We start from the raw sequence: 7,994 nt of genomic DNA on the forward strand, positions 1-7,994 counted from the left end.
GGCCCATGCAGAAGGGGGTCCCTGGGTCCTTGCAGGGTTTGCACCCCACAGCTCTGAGCTCCCCTGCAAAGCTGGCCCCACGTGTGGCTCTAATCCTCACAGAGACCACTTAGCGCCTTTCGTCAGTTGATCTTGGAGCCCCTCGCAATTGGCAGTGCCTGCGGCCTCCCACCCGTTCCCTGGGAGGGGAACTGAGGCACAGCGAGGCAAAGGGACTGGCCCACACTCACAGGAGTCAGGAGCATCTGCCACGTCTTAGGCCTGGATCCTAAGCCCCACGCCAGCCTTCCCCGCGCCCCACTGGCTGGTGGGCTCAGGACTCAAGCTCAGCAGCACGAGGCTGCCCCAGTCCTTCGATGGGAGACCCACGGAGAGCCGGGGGCTGCAGGGAGCAGTGGAGATGGTGGAAGCCATTAGGGGGTGTCCCTGGCAGTCATTGCTGAGCCTGAGGCCCCACTGCCATGCTGGGGGCCTGTGCTGCAGGAAGCGGGAGTCAGCAGGGGGCGCTCTCCCCTGGCAGGCAAGCCTGGCCCCATGGCGGTGCTAGGGGGCGCTGTGCTGCGGGGAGAGGGGCGGGGGCAGCAGGGGGCGCTCTCCCCTGGCAGGCAAGCCTGGCCCCATGGCGGTGCTAGGGGGCGCTGTGCTGCGGGGAGAGGGGCGGGGGCAGCAGGGGGCGCTCTCCCCTGGCAGGCAGGGCTGGCCCCATGGCGGTGCTAGGGGGCGCTGTGCTGTGGGGAGCGGGCAGCAGGGGGCGCTCTCCCCTGGCAGGCAAGCCTGGCCCCATGGCGGTGCTAGGGGGCGCTGTGCTGCGGGGAGAGGGGCGGGGTCAGCAGGGGGCGCTCTCCCCTGGCAGGCAAGCCTGGCCCCATGGCGGTGCTAGGGGGCGCTGTGCTGCGGGGAGCGGGCAGCAGGGGGCGCTCTCCCCTGGCAGGCAAGCCTGGCCCCATGGCGGTGCTAGGGGGCGCTGTACTGCGGGGAGCGGGCAGCAGGGGGCGCTCTCCCCTGGCAGGCAAGCCTGGCCCCATGGCGGTGCTAGGGGGCGCTGTGCTGCGGGGAGCGGGCAGCAGGGGGCGCTCTCCCCTGGCAGGCAAGCCTGGCCCCATGGCGGTGCTAGGGGGCGCTGTACTGCGGGGAGCGGGCAGCAGGGGGCGTGCTCCCTTAGCAACTTGTCCTGAATGGATACTCTCAGTTGTGTCCGCCAGAGGCAGCGTCCTTACACCCTCCAGGATTATGTGGCCAGGGCCGATGTTAATGGAAGTGCCAATGGTCTCGCTGATGCTTTATCACAGAAAGGGGGCCCTGAACATCCCCAGGTCACTGGCTGAAGTGGCTCCCACATAGTTCAGTCTCGAAGGGGGAAGAGATGTGATGGAGTGGGAGTTTTTCATAATATTTTGTATGACGACTCTGTGTCCGATGAAGTGGGCTGTAGCTCACAAAAGCTTGTGCTCAAACAAATTGGTTAGTCTCTAAGGTGCCACAAGTCCTCCCGTTCTTTTTGTGTGTGCATCAGTTTCCCATTGTGACGAAGTGGGACTGTTCTTAACGTTTCCTCTGAATAGTGTGGGGGGTGCCTCAGTTTCCCCTAGGCAGTTCTTAAGTATCTAGGGGATGGGGTAAGGGTGTATGATCACTGCAGAGCTCTAGAGGGCAGGTGTGTGCAGGAGTCTGGACACAGAGAATGGCCGACACCCTGTTTCCTGGCACCTGATGGCCTGGGCCCTTCCCCCCTGTGAGGTGAGAGCTGAAGGGTTGGAGAACAAAGGAATCGGGTGCCCTCCTGGCCCGGGAAAGGGACAAAGCCCAGAGGAGTGGGGGCTGGAAGGAGTTTCAGTTTGGGGCTGGCTGGGACATGGAGTGAAGGGCAGACGTGGTTGTCTGGCTCACTGCTCCCCCAAAATGAACCCAGCTGAGGGGTCCTGTTCTCTGCACCTACAAGCTCTGTGTTAGACCATGTTCCTGTCGTCTAATAAACCTCTGTTTTACTGGCTGGCGGAGAGTCACGTCTGACTGCAGAGCTGGGGGGCAGGACCCTCTGGCTTCCCCAGGAGCCCTGCCTGAGCGGACTCGCTGGGGGAAGCGCACAGAGGGGCAGAGGATGCTGAATGCTCTGAGGTCAGACCCAGGAAGGTGGAGCCGGGGGAGCTGTGTGTCCTGCAGACAGGCTGCTCACAGAAAGGAGACTTCCCCAGAGTCCTGCCTGGCTTCATGGGGAGCAGTTCCAGAGCATCGCCCGGGGACGCCATGATAACTGGTGGCAGAGGTGGGATTTATTGCACTCCGTGGACGGCGCTTCCTGCAGTGTAAGTGACGGGGGAGCAGTAAAACGAAGGGGGATTGACGAAGACCAGGCGTGCTGAAGGCTCAGAGAGGAGCGGTTTCGGGGGGCGGTTAACCCCTGGGAGTGTGTGACCAGCAAGAAGGACTGTGCAGTAATGGGGTTCCCCTGGGGATTGCAGCGAGCAGTCCAAGGGGTGGAGGAGTCTGCGGCTCGACCCTGGCAAAGAGGTGGTAACCTCGAGAAGGGCTGGCACGCTAGGGGTTCTCCCTGGAAACTGTGGGGAGCTGAGAGCACACAGGCCTGTGAGTCCATAGCAACCTGGGAGGAGCGGAGTGATGGCCTGTCACCGTCTGCTGAAGAAGGACATTGTAACCCTGTGTAGAAAGAGGGGGTTGAGCATTGGAAAGTTCACCAAGGCACAGTTAATCGTGCAGCTGGAGGAGGATGACCGCTCTAAGGAACAGATTCCTGACCCCAACTGGGGCTATAGCAGGATCTGGGAGCAGCTGGAGTGGGAACCAGGCACTCCCAAGACTCCTGTCCCCGACCAGACGGGGGTCTTCACGATCAGGTTCCCCATTGGGGGATCGGAGACGGACGGGATTGGAGCTGAGTCCGAGAGAGCAAGAGGACTGTGAGAGACAGTGAGAGCCCGAGAAAGAGCTGCAGAAGCAGCAGCAGCATGAACTGGCGGTGGCGGAGTGGAGAGACCTAGGGGACCTCCCAGGGGTGAGTGGGGATAGACCCTGGGGGGCCAGTTCTGCAGGGAACCTCGAGACTAAATTGCTGCCCCTGGTTAAGGAGGGGGGGGATGTGGATGCCACCTCACTGCCTTTGAGCAGGCTGGAGATTTGAACCAGGGGGACCCTGCGGAAAAGCCCCGGTGTCTAACTCCTTTGCTGGGTCCCAAGGCCATAGACTCCGTCAGCCAGATGGGTGGGGAGGTGGACAGGCTCCCACTCCTGACCCCAACCTATATGTCTGTGTGGAGTTTCCTGGGGCCAGGCCCCTCGGACCCTCAGTGGGAGCGGAAGGTGATGGTCAATGGGGAGACATTCCTGGGGTGGCGAGACCGTGGGACAGAGAGAACTGTTGTCAGGCCCTGGGTGGTGCAGCCTCAGATGCTGAGGGGCTGTGTGAACTGGGTAAGGGTCCCAGGGACGAAGCCCCTCACCCTGCCTATGGCCCAGATCCCTGTGCAGACACAGGAGGGGTGGGACTGGCTGGCCGTTGGGGTGCTCCAGGACACCAGCTGCGAGACCCTGTTATGGGGTGACCGTGTCTCTTTGGGACAGGATCCAGGCCCTGCTCCTGTAACTGCCAGGGGTTTGAATTTGAATCCAGGGAACCAATCGGTGGAGAGGGAAATGGTCAGTGAAAATGCAGATGACCTGGCTGGCAGCAGGGAGGAGCTGCTGGGCTCAGGCTACCTGCCTGCCTGTGAACAGACCCCTGGGGCTCCCTGCCCCCCTTGCACACCAGAGAGGGGGCTCAGGCTTGCTCTGATGCATTGAGGAAAGCAGCGAGCTCGCTGCCTACCCCACTGGGACAGCAAGGGCAGCGCTGAGCACAGTGGGAGCTGAGACCCCAGCTGAGTGGGGGGAGACACAGGCAGGGCAGGGGATCTGTGGGGAGTGGCAAGGTGCTGGGTAAGGAAAGTCTGGATGAGCCTAGGCAGCCTTGTGAGCTGATGGCTGTGTCTAGTCAGCAGGGTGGGAAGGCGAGGAGAGTGGAAGATGAGTGTCCCTGGACCTTACCTGTTAGCTGGGTGGAGAATTGGGACAGGGAAGGAAATGCGTCTGTCTCTGTCAGGGGTATTGACTTGCCTATGGAGGGAGCTACCCTGATCTCCAAGCAGTTGTCTGTGACCAGCCTTGTGTGCTGGGACAAGGGGAGAGAGATCCCAAGCTGTGTGTCTGGGAAAGGAGAAAGTGTGTCCGGCTCTTCTTTGTCTGTGGAGCAGACAGCAGGGGCCTTTCAGCCTGTGATGGTTGAGGGTCGTGCAGTTGTCTCAGAGTTGGTTCTGGATTCAGCTAAAGCCCAGGAAGGGAACGGTCCTCAGTTTGTGTCTGCTCGGGAGAATGGCCCTGTAACTAGGTCGCATCCAGTTAGTGTCTATGTAAAATCCCAGAGACCAGACAATTCTGGTGCTTGTATTTTGCCTGTTGCTAGTTTGTGGCTGGGAAAGGGTGTAGCAACTCTGTCTAATCAGGGTGAGATCCTAGCCAGGGCACAAGGAGAGCAGGAAGGTGATGTGATTGTGTTACCTACTGAGGGTCTGGAAACCTGTAGCAAGAAGGAAAAGATTCCTGAGCTTGTGTGTGGCAAAGGGAAGGAGAATGCTTCTGACCTTTTATCTAGGAAGTCTGTAAGTTTTCCTGAAAGGGGATTGTGTAGGAATCCACAGGATGGCCCAGAGGTAATTCTGGATGTAAGGGAGACCCAGAAAAAGTCCGTTGTTGCTCAGGAAAGTGTTCCTCTAGAGCAAGCCCTAGGTAAAGAGGGTAAGAGCAGAATTTCTGGGAGGGGTGAATTGTTGCATAGAAAAGCCCCAGGGAAAGGAATCCTCATGGAGTCTTTGCAAGCAGTTTACTGCAACTGAAGGGTGTGAAATTGATGTAAACAAGACAGTTTCGGTTCCTAACAGCCAGAAATTTTCTGTTGTGAATGGATCCACTGACTTTTCTGTTGAAAGACCCAGTGTGGAGAGCTTTGAAAAGATCTCAGATGGAGTGTTACCCCCCCCCCCCCCCGTGGACCCAGCTGAGGGGTCCTGTTCTCTGCACCTGCAAGCTCTGTGTTAGTCCATGTTCCTGTTGTCTAATAAACCTTCTGTTTTCCCGGCTGGCGGAGAGTCCTGTCTGACTGTGAAGTTGGGGGGCAGGACCCTCTGGCTGCCCCAGGACCCCGCCTGGGCGGACTGGCTGTGGGAAGCGCAGGGAGGGGCAGAGGATGCTGAATGCTTCGAGGTCAGACCCAGGAAGGGGGAAGCCGGGTGAGGTGTGTGTCCTGCAGACAGGCTGCTCCCAGAGAGGAGACTGCCCCAGAGTCCTGCCTGGCTTCCTGGGGAGCAGTTCCAGAGCATCGCCCGGGGACCCCATGACACCCAGCACCCGAGATCTCCTGCCCAGTGCATGGAGTCTGGTCCAGCAGTGCCAGGGGCGTGGCAGAGCCCGGCTCAGCATGGTGGCTGAGTGTGTGAGCCATGTGGCTTGTGGCTGCTGGTGGTGACTGGTGGCCTGGCCGGGCCGCTGCTGGTGGCTGCAGCCTCCCCAGGGCTCTGGCTGGCCTTGGCCCCCGTCTTGCTGAGGCACCTGGAAGAGTCACTCCTGGCTCTTGGTTCTCTCTGCAGCACCTGCTAATTCCTGCCTCCCGGCTGCCGGGCTCCCGCCCTAGGAGCGTGGGAAGCGCTGCAAAGCCAAGCATTAAATTAGTGACTGAGCCGCGTCCCCTGACTCAAGCCTCAAGCCGGCGTCACCACAGCGTTGCACAAGGGCCCGGCTCGTCTCGAAGTGCCAGGCTCTGGCCCGGCTGGTGGCAGGCCAGGCGAATGAGTGTCCCCGTGCAGGGGGAGGCCAGTGGGCTCAGGGGTGGTGCATCCTGCTCCCCAGGGTGTGGCTGGCAGCTCCCTGGGCCACGTGGGTGGGGGTGTTGTCAGCAGCCCTCGATTCAGGTCCTGACAAGATCAAAGCCCTTCCCACCCCTCTTAAAACGGCACGGAGGCGGGTGGTGCAGTGCTGGCTGCGGGCACGAGGGAGCTGCGACTCGCTGGGCCGGGCTGGCTCGCTCTCACAGGCAAGGGCTGCGAACTCCCAAGGTACGAGGGCTGGCTGGGGGTCAATCAAAAGGCCTGGGAGCCTCTGTGGGGCAGCAGCTGTCTCTGTGCTGTGGGTTTGTCCCATGGCAGGGGGTCCCACCTGAGCCAGCAGAGCCAGGGGCTGGGGCTGGGAGTCAGCCAGCAAGAGGCCATGGCCCAGAAAGTCTACGCCCCCGCGGTCAGGCTGGGGCTGGCAGGGGGCTTGGATAGCTGCTGGCTCAGGGCTGTCCCAGGGCACAGCGCAGCCTGGAGGGCGTCTCTCTGAACCGCGGCGTCCAGTCACTTCCCAAGGGGCTGGGAAGGGGCTGGCCACCGGGAGCAGAACCCTGCTGAGCTGGGGAACACTCGCCGGGGCGGGGGATGGCCCTGCTGGCAGCTGTCCAGGGCACCTGGCACCCACCTTGCAGCAGAACAGTCCCCTGCCCGGCCCCACCCGCCCCGAAGGGAAGTGGCCCCTGCTGGTGCTGGGAGCCGTGGGCAAACACCCAGCCAGCTGCACTCCCGGCAGAGGGGAAGAGGAGGCTTCCTTGTGTCCCGCCACAAAGCCTGCTCCATGGAGGGGAAAGGGGGTGCCACTGTCTTCCCCCCCACACGTGGGCTGGGGGGAGAAGGGGCAGCCTGGGAGCTGGGGGAGGGAGATGGACAGATGCAAGGAGTCTCAGGTGTGTGCAATGAGCTCAGCCAACAGATGCTACAATTCCCCACCCCCCCGGGTTTAACAGAGCTGCTTTGGGGTGGGGGGACTGAATTCAGGGCACTGCCCAGTCAGCCCGGACAATCACAAGGGGTCCTGGGGCTCCAGGTCCTTGCAGCCAGCCCGAAGCTCGCTGGCCCGGCGCGCTGGCAGGGGCTGCAGGGGCTGCTCCCTTGAGAGGACTCAGCGATGGCAGAAGGGAGCAGCCCCACGAACCTGCTGCGGGGAGCAGCCCTGCAGCGGGCCATGGCAGGGCCTGCGTTACTTCGCGGCCGGCTGCGTGGGGCAGCGGGGCAGCAGCACTCCTGGCCTGCCGGAGGCTCCCAGGGCAACTGGCTAGCACGCCTGCCCCCGGGCACTGGTGGGAGGGGGCTGCAGAAGAGACGCGACAGCACTGGGGTGGCTGCAGAGACCAGGTTGAGACAAGCTGACCAGAGCCGGCTGCCCCCTTGCCCCAGCGCAGCCAGAGGGGCTGTGGCCAGCTGCCAGGCCTGCGCCCCGGAAGAGCGGGTTTGGAGGCAGGGCTGAGCAGGAGTCTGGGGACGGCACCTGGGCTGGGTCTCGGGGCCCATTTGCTAACCGCACAATCTGGTAATTCCTCCTGTCCCATGGGAGGGGCTGGGAGCTCCTGGCTGGGGTAAGTCCCGCCTGGCCTGGCCAGCGCCCTGGGAGCGTGGGGTGCAGGGCCCAGCCCCGAACAGGCTGTCCTTCCCCTTCACAGCACCTCCCTGGGGCCGAGCGCCCGGCAGCGGGAGAACCCCAGTGACCCCAGCCGAGCGCAGTGGAGGTGACGCTGCCGGAGCTCGCGAGGCCCTGGGGAGCCTGGCACTCAGGGACTCGCCCTCCAGCTGTTCAACCTTTGCAGTAACATAGCGAGTCCCAGGCTGTGAGGCCCGAAGGGCTCGGTCTGACCTGTCCAGAGCCAGCCCCAGAACCTGCCCTGGGACTGCTGTGTCCAGCCCAGAGCCTGGGGGTGAGTTAGAGCCATGGGGACCCTGCCAGATTCCTGCCCACTGGCTGCAGGCTGCCATGGGGGGCAGACAGGGCACGTGCAGCCCAGGGGGTGGGGTGCAGTGGTGGGGGTGGTACAGGGCTGCCCAGAGCACGGGCTGTGCCAGGGAGGAAACCGCCTCCCAGGCTCGCTGAGGCAGCGGGTGACGTTTTGCACCTTCCTCCCGGCAGAGCGTCTCCCTGCGCCGGCG

The sequence above is a fragment of the Eretmochelys imbricata genome, chromosome 7 (assembly GCF_965152235.1).
Source record: "Eretmochelys imbricata isolate rEreImb1 chromosome 7, rEreImb1.hap1, whole genome shotgun sequence".
Classification (NCBI taxonomy): Eukaryota; Metazoa; Chordata; order Testudines; family Cheloniidae; genus Eretmochelys; species Eretmochelys imbricata.